General features: G+C 42.9%; 1 long non-coding RNA gene across 21 annotated transcripts in view; it reads left to right on the top strand.

Moving 5' to 3' along the window:
* Positions 1-13,133, top strand: part of LOC106042788 (uncharacterized) — a 121,033-nt gene that overhangs the window by 64,464 nt on the left and 43,436 nt on the right. For 17 of the 21 annotated variants that reach the window (XR_010834031.1, XR_010834039.1, XR_010834033.1 and 14 more), the window contains 3 exons: positions 8,315-9,055; positions 11,419-12,280; positions 12,897-13,029. This is a non-coding gene — a long non-coding RNA (uncharacterized lncRNA). The remainder of the gene's footprint in view (positions 1-8,314; positions 9,056-11,418; positions 12,281-12,896; positions 13,030-13,133) is intronic. The other 4 variants (XR_010834028.1, XR_010834034.1, XR_010834026.1 and 1 more) reach the window with 4 other exon arrangements.

The following is a 13,133-nucleotide window of genomic DNA, read 5'->3' on the forward strand; positions in this document are numbered from 1 at the left end:
TGTTTCAGCAAGCTCTTATCTAGGGTAATGCAGTAAAGTCTATTTCAGTCAGTTTTGAAACTTGCTTGTGCACAGGCTGTATGAGCAAGTGGGACATGTGGGTTGCAGGAGGCTGTCGTAGGAGCTTCTGCTTGTTCAAACCAGCCCTGGATTACAAGGGGAAAGTGAAGAATCTGTCCAAACGTTTCCATCTAACATATTTCACCCAGCCACCTGAGGACCTGAGTTTTTCTCAAATCCCAAAGATTGTGGTTTGCAGCCCCAATGTAAACCCAGTAACGCTCATGGAGATTATGATGGAGCACGTGTGCTGTCTCTCATTACAACGATTGTGTTAGAGCTGACAGTATAACCTGGCAGTCTGGTGCAGTGTTGGTATGTAGGTATCAAGTGACACATGAAGTTGGCAGTAAACTTTATTAAGAGATTTAAATTGTTCTAGCCTCATCCAGGTAAAACCTCAGAAATTTATGGTGATAATTTTGCTCTTAATAAAGAACACTAAAACATTCTTTGCTTTCAAATGCTGAAACATCTTCAGCAACTAAAACTTCAGACTCTTCCCCAAGGCCACGTAACTCTTTGTTACTTTACACTTGACTTAAATTACTCCAGTTAATATATCTTTGTCCTCTAACCTTTGCCAGAAAAGTCAAAATCATTTGTTAGCAAATGATAAACTCGTTTCCTACCCAAGGACTCTCAGGAGTACAATGATTTCTTCTACTTACGAATATATTTCTGACCAGCATGGGCAAACCTTGTAAAAGATTTTACTTTCTACCACCTGTTGTGGCCCGTGTACTAATCTACTTCTACAGGGACTGCTCATGAGCTGAAGAGATTAACTTCTGCTACTATTTAAAAATAAATAGATAAATAAATTCAATTGTTAGATGCATTTCCATCTCCTGCTTAGATGTTCTGTGGGCCCTGTCAAATTACAGCATGTGAAAGGCCAAGATAAGCAGTTTCCAGTCCTGCAGCAGTGACAGGTTTTCCGTGCATAAAACCCACAGCTTTCATGTCTTTTATCCTGCAGTTCTGGGTTAGAAACCTCCTTTCTGTTGGGGAGAGGACTCCCTGCCTACCACATCAGCTGGGCTTTCACTCCCTGCTGTGGGAAGCCTGATCAGCACCAAAACCAACATCATTTTGAGATCATTTGTGAGTGTACAAAACACGTGTTTTGTGAGTTGGACTTACAATCACAAAACTATCTGGCTTCGTTTATGAAAAAATAGGAAGGAGCAATCAGAGAGCAGAGCAGCACTGCCGGAGCGCTTTGAGGCAGCACCGGTGTGAGCAACAGGTAGAGGACGTGAGAAGAGGGAGGGGATGTTTCCCTGGCGCAGCGCTCTGAGCGCTGCAGAACACGCTGGGAGCTGTGCTCCTTCCAGCCCCTTCTCATCTGACAACAGAGCCCCTCTGCGAGTTCACAAGTCGCGGTTAAGATCGTGTGTGCATGGCTTATCTTTGGGTGTTAGGATTGCTGTTTCCCAGCGCAGGTTTTCAGCGTAAGGAGGAGGTTCAGACCTTGCTGACAACCTGAACCTTGAAATGCTGCGATGGGTGGTTTCTCTTGGAAAGCCCTCTGGATTTGTGAAAATCTTGCTGTGCCCTCAGGGGTGGGAAGTGTATGATTCTGGCCGTGAGCTCATTGCTAAATGCACAACTAAAAGTTGCTTTTCCCTATGCAGGACACATTTATTTCATTTTGTTTGTTTTTCAGCTTTTGTTGCAGCAACTTTCTGAAGTCAGGCACAATCTCTACACAAAGCAAGCAAGAGAACATATTTAATTTGTTTTCCTTTTGATGTTATGCCCCTTTGGCATGGCTTTCTTCTACAACTGCAGTGATAACTAAGTAATTAATCTCCAGTGCAAATCAATAAGTGAGTCGTTTCATATCCGTTTGCTTTCATTTTGTTTTTCTTTGCTGGGCTACTTTTCTCCTGGCAGTCTAATCCCTCCGTCGGGTTGGAGGCTCAGCCCTGCCGAGCACTGCCTTTGGCTAGTTTAGTCACTCACTCTTCCAGCAGCTTTTTCCTGCAACCTCTGTCCTGTTTGAGAAGGGTTGGAGCAGTTGGCTGCTGTTCACATGTGCTTAGATTTAGCTGTGTGTATAAAGAGTTACATGATTAACCATTGCCTTTTATTTCCTAAATTGCACATTCCTCACTGGCTTGGCGAATGGTGATTGTCCTCTGATAGCCGTGTTGTGTAATCAGCATTGTTTCCCCTGGGATCTCTGCTCCTTTGCTGCATGTGTTGGATGAATCAGGGAACAAATCCTGGCTGGGCGGTGAGTGGATGTTGTCTCTGCCAGATTGCTGCCTCCACTTTCAGAGCCTGGGGCTCTTGCAGCAAACATTTAGGAAGAGGTTCTGGATTCACGGCTAGTGATCACCCCATTGCGGTAGAATCTTGCTTTGTTACCTAGTTTTAATGGCATTTCACTGTTGTTTTTTTATTTTTTTTTCCTTCTCTCTCCTTTTACTAAATATGTTGTTTTCATCGAAAACGTGGAAACTTTCTATTTGGATATACTGCCAAAGTCTGAAGCAGAGCACCTCTGAGATGTCAGTGAGGAGTGTCTCTGCCTTCATGCCTGCAATGGCACAACAGAAGGGAAGTATTATCTGCTCTATTACCTAAAATACACAGGTTGCTCATAAAGGAGAATAATGACATGAAGTACAGAACTACGTTTCCTATAAAGCACTAGGTTGACATAGTGAGCTGGGAAAGTTCAGAAACAGTATTTCAAGTGGATTTTCCAAGATGTTCTGCTTTTGCTTAATGTTTTCTTGGAAGTTTAAAATATTCTTGTCGGTTTTGTCTTAATGGAATCCAGTTGTGGCACCAGCACTAAACAGGATCTCCTTTGCATTTTCTCCTGTGCATCATTCAAACAATCCTTTGAGCTGCTCAGCAGAGCTGTTGCTTCTCCCTTTTTGTGGAGAGCACTACTACTGATGAGCAGTTCGTTCTGATTCCCCCAAAAGGATGGGGAATCCTTCTTCCAATTTAAATTAACAGCTGTTTTAATGAAGTAACTGAGCTGTAATTAAAGCTGCCACTTATTAGTCCCATGTCATTTCAGTTGCCCCTGACATGAAGCAGAGGTATACATTTTATCACTGTGACCTTCCAGCTGGTGAAACTGTCCAGTTCAGAGAACATCTCTACATGACAATCACATCAGCACTGAGCATTAATTGTTTATTATCTCTATAAAAAGACTTCATTAAAGTTTCCAGAGACAAAAATTTTCAAACCTGAAATACACCTTACAGTGCTTCAAGGCTTCCAGTGGACTCAGCGCAGCCGTGCTGTTCTTCTGTCTGTGGTTTGGCGTGTGCTGTACTACATATTGAGGAGTAAAACCTCTGTGGTAAAACATGGGCGTTCTTTAGCAGTTTGTTTGCAATGAGAGAAAAAATAAAACAAGGAAAACAAGTGATACTCCAGCAGAGCAGAGGGTATAGAGTGGGTGTGTTACTACATGCGATTCAAACGTTCAGTATATGTGGTTTTCTCTAGGAAAGACTGCTGATGGATGCACTCTTAGGTCGCTATTTTTAACTCATGGATGTATGTCAAATTGATGAGAAAACAATAAGAAAGCTGTGCTGAACTAAAGAGCATAACCAAGAGGGAATAAACAACTTCAACCGTTTGAAGTTACCTGATGCTGTGACTAGCAAAAATCTGAAGGTATTAATCACTTACTCACTTAATCACATTAACCACTTAAATCTTACTCCTCAGTAAAAGCTGCTTCAGCGGACCCAGCCTGTGGGTAATTTGTGGGGACCTTTTTGGGGGATGGGTTATTAGAAACCCCCCTAGCTTACTTTATGGACACCTGGGCAAAAACTCTGCTTTAATCACTTCTGGAGCAATCTCTTTGGGAAAAGGAAGGTGACACTGAATGAGATAAACAGGTATATCTGAAAGGGAGTTCTACGTGCACAGAAAATCTGCCTGGCAGTGCCTGCCAGCAGGAGCTAAGGGTGTGCCTAGCATTGCTCCGTGTCCTGCCGTACTACTCCTACTGCCCCATGTGGCGTGGGAGTGCCACCATTTGTCTGTCGCAGTTTGGAACTTGCAAAGAAAGGCTTTATTTAGCTTCAGCATAGCAATTTCCTCTTAGCTTGGGATTGATTTGCAGCCAGGCTCTTGGAATAGCAGCACGGCCGGTTGGCATCGACACTGTAGGTGATGGATGTGGCACGTGAAGTTCAGCGCTGCTCTTCCAGGCCCTCTCCCCTTTTGGTGCTAACAGGAGGCTGAATGCCAAAACGTGGAGCAGGACGGCTGCACTTGTGAGCAGGGCCACTGAAATCAGCATTCCTCCGCAGCAGGAACCTGCTGTAGCCTGTGCCCAGTGCCACTGGGCTTTGAGCATTGGCAATGAACACTTTATTCCATGTTACACTTTCAAGCTCTCTGATGCAATTGTGAGTTCTAGTCACAGATTTAAAACACCCTCAGGGCTTCTAGAAAAAACCCAGGTGTGAAATTTGAGCTAAAATGTTGACAGTGGACGCTGCTGTTCTCCATGAGAATACTTAGCATCCCATGTGGAGGTTTTGCGTCGTCACTGTTCCCTGTTTGGGACCAATTATTGCTGGGCAGGGGAGAAAGATTGTGCAAGATTTCAATGTAATAGCCATTTTTAGGATGTTTTCGTAGTGATCTTTTGTAGCTAGTAGTCTGCTAAACTGTTTACCTCCTGGAGACTATTTAGATGAAAGGCCAAAGGCAATTTTAGGTCTAGCAAAAGCAAATTCTTCTAAAGAAGATCCTCCTCCTCTTCTTATTGTCACCCCATTTGTCACCTATTTCTCACCCATTTTTATGGACGTAATCCTCATAATTATCAGAGCAGGTGAGATCAAATTCAACCTTAGCATTTCTTCTGTGATATGAAAACTTCTTTCCTCTTCAGGCAGTTTTCCTTCTCCAACCTCAGCTTGAAGAGCGCTCATAAGGATAATGCTATCTCATAAAACTAAAATCCATGCAAATAGTGGTTTTTTTTTGGTTAGTAATTCACTATTTTGATTGACATTCTGTCTGGGTTTTGGTGGAGGGAGGGGTCTGCTCCAAGGAAATCAGTCTATACTTTTTTAATTGCTTAGCAGTAAGAAATAACCTTGAAATATTAAAAACCACTAAAAAACCTTGAAATATTAAAAATATAATTTAATATAGTCTGTAGCATGACTTGAGGCATCAGGACGTTTGAAAAAGTTTATTGTTTGGTTTTGTGGTCAGAAACTCAGAAGTACTCAGCGTGGATACATGGAGCTTTTTCAAAATCTGTTCACAATTATGAGTACAAGCTCTTTTGCAATTTGAGCTGAGGTCCTTTGTTTTAGGTTTAAAACGTAATTGTACTCGGGCTGAGAGGACCAGGATAGAAATCTCTTTTGCTGTTGAGCACATCCCTGTGCTGGACTTCGTTGCCAGCAGCAGTGACAGGAACTCTTGTTCACCCTGTGTCTCTGTACAGGATGCACATCCTTGTGAATAAAATTCAAGATGAGAAAAATGCCAAGTGCCATGTAATTTGGGCTATTTTGGATCAAAGTACAGATCAGGGCCAGACTGCGAGGCCACTCAGGACTCTGCTTGTCCTGCCCGCTGCCTGGAAAGGAGTGCATTGCCTGGCTGCAGTGCTCATCTCACTTGTTTCTGTGTAAGTAAAAGACAGTAATAGCAGGTTACTGCTATAAGATTTGACTTTTTGTTGTTCCCCTGGCTGGTGCCATTTCCTCTCTCTTGACAGCCGGTAGCTACAGGCATCAAGAGTACCGCGAGCATCCCCCGTCATCTGGAAACTGCAAACCGGGGGTTATGCAATGCTTGCACACTTGCTCGTGTATGCAAAATTCATCCAATCCAGTGTAGCTCTGTTTTTCTTGCCAAATCCAAAAGACATGCACCAGGGAAATGGGCCTGGTTTGTTTTTCTTCATACCAAGTACTTTCAAAGTGCTAAGTGATTCCAGAACCTTTAAAAAACAGAACAAAAAAACAAACAAAAAAAAACCCCACAGAAGTCTCAGATACTTGTCCAAAGTTTGCAAGAAGCAGCATAAAATTGTGCCAGCAGAGACATGTAGAGATGTTGGAGAGCACTGGTTGAGGGGCAAGTCGTTGTTTAATGAAGATGTTCTGTAACTTGACTCCAGGAAGGTGCTCCAGATCTCACGGTACCCTTGGCCATTTTTTTAAGAATACACACCATTAGTTCATCTTAACACTGTCCAGCTTAACCATGTTGTCTTACCATGTTTCATTATTTTGAAAAGGATGGGTAGGAGTTATCACTTGGATATGGTAAATACATGTTAAGGAGTAGAGAACAATCAGAATTTACTTATATTGCATATTATGAGATGCTAAGTTCATTTTGCATATTCTCTTGAGAAAGATTTCTGAACATTATAGAAAGTTTAAAAAATGGAGTATAAAGGAATTAACAACCCTAAACTGACTTGGTGTGTATCCCCAGAAAATGAGGCTCTTTGTGTCAAGATGGGTACCAGAATGGAAGCACCTGCTCCTTCTTTAAAATCTTTTTTTAAAGAGAGAATGTGATCTTGGTGCTTTCCTAGTGCTGTGTGACTGAACTCAGAAGCCAGGCGGAATCTGGTCTTCAGACGCACATACCCTTTATCTTGTATAAAGAGTCAGGATAGCTTTAACCACCCAGAGAATGACTGGGCTGGGATAACCGGAGTGTATCAAGAAAGACCATCTCAAAAGCTTTTGGACATAAAGCTCAAGGAAGCGATATCAGACGCTAACAGAAAATCCATCATCCAAAAGTCTGGGTGTATGCTTTAGCATATCAGACCGACTTTACAGTAGAAAGAACACAGCCAACGCTGGCAATCAAAATGTTGGTACATTATACGTGCCCTGTTTTCTGCAGGGAACTAAACCATCAAATCAAACAAATACACTATGTTTAGTTTATGAACGCTGATTTTGCTTTAAGATGCAATTACATGCAGGTGACTTGCAGTGCCTCCTGGTTCACCTCCTTGAAACCCAGCAAAAATGTATGCCTAAAGCTTGAAGGCTTGTTTAGCTCAGGAAGGAAAGTGTATCCTTCCAGCTAGGTTTGCTAGTGAATTTTAAGGATGCTGCGAGTGCAGGTGGGCACCTTACAGGGACATTGACAGCAAGAGGTCACTGAAGACTTTGGTTTTAAATATATATATAAAAGACACACAATACAAATACACATAATATGCATATAGATATATCTAATGTATTTGTTTGCAATATACATATAAAAGACAGCATGATGCCAATCTCCAAGGGGGAGTGATTACCTTAAATTATGAAGAAATATCATAGATGATGTTTCAGCTAAAGAAAAAAAGTTTTCCTGAGGAATTTCAGCAAGCCAAACCCATAGCAAGCGTACATTTAATGCTAGGGAAGGTGCATATTGAAGAGACTGAGTGACTGAATGTCAGCATGAAATGGAAAACAGTGGCTGACAGTGAGTGAGGGAGATTGGGCTGTCACATCAAGGGGGAAATCAATGCATGGAAGCAAAAATGAAGTAACACTTTATCAGCTAGTTGGATACCTTATAATGATGTTCAGCCTTTGGACACAATGCCTTAGGCAGACTGCTGATGTGTGAGGAGCCCCGCGTACATCTGCCAAGTCATACATATTTTTAGGTGTTCATGCAGATTTCAGTGGGTGCAGAGAGAAAGAAGAGGTTAAAAAAAAAAGAAAAGAAAAAAAGATTACTGTAAAAAGTACTAGTGCTGTGACACCATCATCTCTGGGAAGTGATGCCCGTTAGAGGGGAACAGGACCTGAAAGATATGGAGGGCTGCTTGACAGGACAACTGCGGTGGCATCTGTACTCAGTCACTACTCTTTTATAAATATAAAAAAAAATATGTTGGCAAACAATGAGTGACTTAAAACAAAATTTGGATTTTAGAGATTTTGTTCTTCTTTTTAGTTTGCCTCCCAAGGACCCAATTATCTGGAGCATGAAAACAGATGCTTGTATATTCACCATGATCAGACAGTGTTTTGCAGGTGCTAAGCCCACTTCTCTTGGCATGATTTCTGCCTGCTGGAAAGGAGAGCAGTTTATGACCTCTCCAAAGGAGAGCTGTGCCAGCATTTTGCATTTTTTTCTTTTAACTGTCACACACGCACCTGCATGAAAATTGGCTCGTGTCTTGTTAGCAGAACACAGAAGTGGTTCCTCTCTGTGCCCCAACACTGCTTCAGTCCAGTTATTCCTGTTAATTATACAGGAGGATGGAGGAGAGGAGAAGAGGCTGCTGGAATGGCCGGGTGGCCGGAGCAGCAGGCTCACTTATGAGCAGTTGAGCTTTATAAGAGAAGTCCATGTTGGGCTCTAACGTAGATACGGGTCAGACGGCAGACAGAGGTCTGTATTTAGGTTTGTATCAATTTCTACACATTACATCTTGTCCTTTCTCTTAATCTTGCAGATTTTGGAGGGAGATGTAAGCTCTGCAACTTGGTGGTGTTGCTGTTTGCTGCTGTGGTAACACCCTGCACTTCCAGGTTGGGCACTAGCCTGTGCCCCAGATTTCTTCCATCTGTTCAGTAATACAGTTTCACTATTGGAGAGATTCACAGCGAAATCTGTAATTCTTTTCAAATTCAAACTGGGCCCATGAAAAGCTCTAATCTAAAATACCTTTCTCTGCACCCCATGTGTGGGTTCTAAGCTGGAGGTTAGCCCACCATGTGGGCTTACTTGCTCTCATCCTCACAAATGTCTAATTTTTTCCTAAACTTTGAAATTTCATGTTGTGTCTAAAGGCCACATATCTAACGTGTGTTCAGGTTTTCTATAGGCTAACAGGTTACTTTGGTCAGTGATGCCTGTAGGACAGTGATTGAGATGCTACTCAAATATATTTGGAAGTTCTGATGAAATGATTTAAGCAATAACATCACCCACCTGAGATCACTGGTTTTGCTGATTCTTTCTCCTTGAAAGTGCTATGACTACAGTTAGGAAGGTAAGTGCAAACCCACTTCCTAGGCTGATGTTTTCATACTGTTTTCTTTGGATGTCAGAAATAAATGCATTTGATCGTTAAGCTCTATAAAATTGAGCTATAGTTTATCGTTTGAGTCCATATTTCACTTCCAATTAGTTTCCTGGGGGTGCTTGTTTTTATTGACCTCTTTTTTGCATTAAAAGCTCATGGAGTAATTTGTGTTTCTAAGAACCTTTGCTCATATGGCTTTGGCTGTGATCTTGCCAGCGCTAATGCACTAACCAGGAGCAGTGTCTCGATCAGGAGCTTCCAAGTGAAACAGAGAAACTGCCGATGGAATAATGATGATAATACTCATTTGCTTCAGTGCTGACTGAAGTGGAAGTTGTGTTTGATATTAAAGATTACCATCCTGATGACAGATAAAATAAGGGGGGAATAAGAAGCATTGTTTCTTCTAATCTTTCCTTTTGAAGTATCTTCATGCATAAAAATGATAATTCTGGAAAAATGCGTGTTTGAAAGCCAGAATGTACTAACGTAGTGCTTTTCAAACCAAAGGACTTTGGATGTTTTTACAAATATTGATGAAATGTTTCTGACACAAGAGAATGCAGTGGTTTAAAAAAAAAAAGTCTGGGGTTGCACAGCAAAATCAGACACAGGACAACTGGAAAAGGTTTATTATTCAGTTTGTCTCCAGAACTACTTGGATTATTGACTGTTAGAGTATAAACTCTCAACCAGGTGCCTACTCTATCTAGTATATCCTATGCTGGGATAGATAGTTTATTTCCTAGAACTAGAATCAGTCTATTAATTACAAACTCTTAGACTGTTGACTATCAGACTGCTAACCCCCCTTGCGGTGCTGCTCTCCCCCTGTCCCCAGCAGACCTGCACGGGGCTGCCAGTGGCTTTTGCTCAGCCAGTAGATTGGTTTTAACCTCAGGCTCAGGCTGGTCGCAGCATCACAAAACCCTTCAGCTAAGCAATGACCTGCCTGGTGGTTTTGTCCGTGGAAGGACTTGAAGAAGAGCCTCAGATCAGAGCTTTTCCTGCCGTCCCCACCTCCTGTAGTGCCGAGGCATCTCCTGCGAGTGGCCGTTGCTCCCAGCAGGACGTGCTGGTGCTGCTTCATGTGCAGAACACCCAAGTCCCTTGCGAGGAGCAGGAACTGTGTCGTCCTCCGCCAGGAGCGGAGGGGAAAGAGGGAAGGCTGCAGGGCTAGGCATAGCAGTGCCCCATTTCTGGAGTTTTTCCGTTGGGCATCTCCCCCACATGCAAAATGTTCTGAAAGTGTTCGCTCTTCTGGTGGCTTTCGAGCTCCTCCTTCAGAGCCCAGTAGAGCTGTGATCAGTGGGGTTGGGGCTGCAGCCTTGGAAGAGCCGTGCTAACAGGATCTGCTGCAATCAAAGCAGCCAAGCACTGTTTTTTCCCACTCTTACTGGCCTTTCCGAGGGGGAAGGGAGCAGAAGCCTCTCCTCGCCAGGTTCCCATCACCCATCTTCAGCATTTAAATGTACTGGGGAGATGTTTTCCCTTTGTACTCATTGCCTGCCCTCTGCGGTCAACTTTGGCTCTTAGGGACTGAATCCACCTCTCGAAGCTCTTCTGCCTTTTCATTGACCGGCAGGAGTGTAGGGAGACAGAGGTCCTGCACGAGGAGAAAGATGAGACCGTTGATTAGCTGATACTCACAAAACTTGTCCTTCATTTGTGGGGCAGCTGGAGCTTGTGTTTGATCCTACAAGAAGTCAGCTCCGCTCTCAGACCAAGCTGCTGAGGAAGCCGATATTTGCCCAGAGGAGCTGTGGCTGCCCCATCCCTGTCAGAGCCCAAGGCCAGGCTGGACGGGGCTGTGGGCAGCCCAGGCTTGGGGGGTGGCATCCCTGCCCAGGGCAGGGGGTTGGATGGTCTTTGATGTCCCTTCCAACCCAAACCATCCCACAGTTCTGTGATTCCTCTTGCTTTTCCCTGGCAGCTCCCAGGCACTGTGCTGGCCCTTGCATGTGGACAGGGAGGGAGAGAGGACAAAGAGCCCGAAACAAAGGGTGATATCACCTTGTACTCTGGTAGAAGAGTGCTTTGCTCAGGAGCCGTGCAAGTGGCTGTCCTCAGAATGCCACCCTCAGGATGGAAATGATTGTTCAAATGAGCTAGGTATCCTCCTGGATGTATTGACAGACATAACTAGTTCAGGTTTGCATGTGAAACCTACCTGCTTTCTCTAATTTCAGGTCTCTGTAGATCCTAATATGTTTTATGTGCAGCTCCATGAAGCAAATTACTTCTGTCATGTTTAGAAATTTTAGCTCACTTCCAGAGAAAACACTTCAAGAATCTGTGAATCAAAAATTCTGTGTATGTGTTCTCTGCAGGCTAAGATATCATCTTAATACTGCAAAGAGAAATACCTCAAAAGAAGTTAATTTTATGATACATATTCATCCCAGAACCTGGTGTTATGGGGTGGGACCATAACTCCCCTAAGACCTCCACATGAATTTTGCAACCCAGATCTTGTCTGAAGATCTCAGCTGAGAGGAGAAACCAGAGAACCAGTGAAATTTAAGTTCCCTCTAATGAATGGAGTACTAGGTGGAAGGAAAGAGTATTTTCAGCTGTAGTGATTTCAATGGATCGTCGATCATTAACTGCATTGTTTTTGTTTGGGGCTGTTTCCACCTATAATTATCTTCTTTGTTCCTTGACTGTCATGTTGAAGGACCAACAGTACCTTATCTGCAAGTGAAGGGTGAAACAGTGAAATGATTTAATTCTTGAGCAGCACAGACTGCAAAAGGAGGCAAAGGCTTGCAATGACTGTCCATCTCCACCTGCTGAACAGGTGCAGCAGGCAAAGGTGGGCAACCCTGTGACCTTTTCTGCTGTACATTGTAGGCTGTGGGCTGTCTGGAGAGACTGAAATGACCCATTCAGTCCAAGGGGCTGGATCCTCCCTGTCCATGCTGTGCACCAGGGCTGGGGCTGTCCCTCATCTGTGGAGCATCACGTCCATCAGTGGCCCCACTTTGCTTAACCCAGCATCAGAGCTGTCCCCAGGAGGATTTCTGACTGGCGGTAGGGTTGTAGGATGATGTCTCCAGTTTGGTGATGGCATGGGCATGTGCTGGTGGAGCTAAGCCTCGATGGGAGTCGCTGCAAAACTTCCCCGTTTGAGCTGTCTGATAGTGTCAGAACAGCAGCCGACACAGGTGGGACCTGAAGAAGCCACTGGAGGTAGGCATCAGCTAACTGTCAGTTAGTTTGGTTCAGTTAGGCTTGTTCTGCAAAAGGATTTGGTTGTTTTATTAACTATTAGTGTGGCTGGGGAAAAGTATCATGCCTAGCAGCTCTAAAAGAGGTGTAGGAAAAAATGCAGAACAGAGACTTTCTTTCTGAGAAAAGATCAAAAATGCATTTTTCTTACAAACCTCCTCTTTTTTTAATCTTGTTTTATTATTTTGTGTGACTTCATGGCCTGTTAATACCAGCAAAATGGGCTGTTACATGTCAAATCACGCCAGCATTTCCAATTGTTTCATATGGTATAATCCCAGTAGTATATTTCTTTTTTATTTACTGTAAGTACTGTAGGCAGATGAATGTTAGTTTTATTTTCAGGTCAGAACAACTCCTGTTAAGCATTACCAAGAAATATTCTTATACTTAGATATGGTGAGTAGAAATATTGTTACTGGTTTGTCATGTGATTGAATCAAATAGGAAATATAAATAAGTAAATAGAAAACAGTGTTTTAAGTTACCTCAGTATTAGTTGGGAGGAAAGAATTTTTTACTTTCATTATTATTATAATTATTAGTGTTTTTAATTTCAGTATCTTCTCCATTATAGGGAATTTTGGGAAGGAACTTGTGATGTGCACTTTGGACTGTAATCAAATCTTGAAATAGTGATGTGTCAGGAGAAGCAGAAGCCTTACGCTCTGAGTGTGATTGTAAAACTTTCTGCTGCAGCTTCTAATCAGGTGAGAACTCAAACTAAAATTGGTGGAAATCCTGCCTGTGGAGTTTTAGCCTTGAGAAGTGAGATGTGAACCGAAAAAAAAAAAAAAAGATGAATCAATGCCAA

The sequence above is a fragment of the Anser cygnoides genome, chromosome 10, assembly GCF_040182565.1.
Source record: "Anser cygnoides isolate HZ-2024a breed goose chromosome 10, Taihu_goose_T2T_genome, whole genome shotgun sequence".
In the NCBI taxonomy this organism is placed as follows: Eukaryota; Metazoa; Chordata; class Aves; order Anseriformes; family Anatidae; genus Anser; species Anser cygnoides.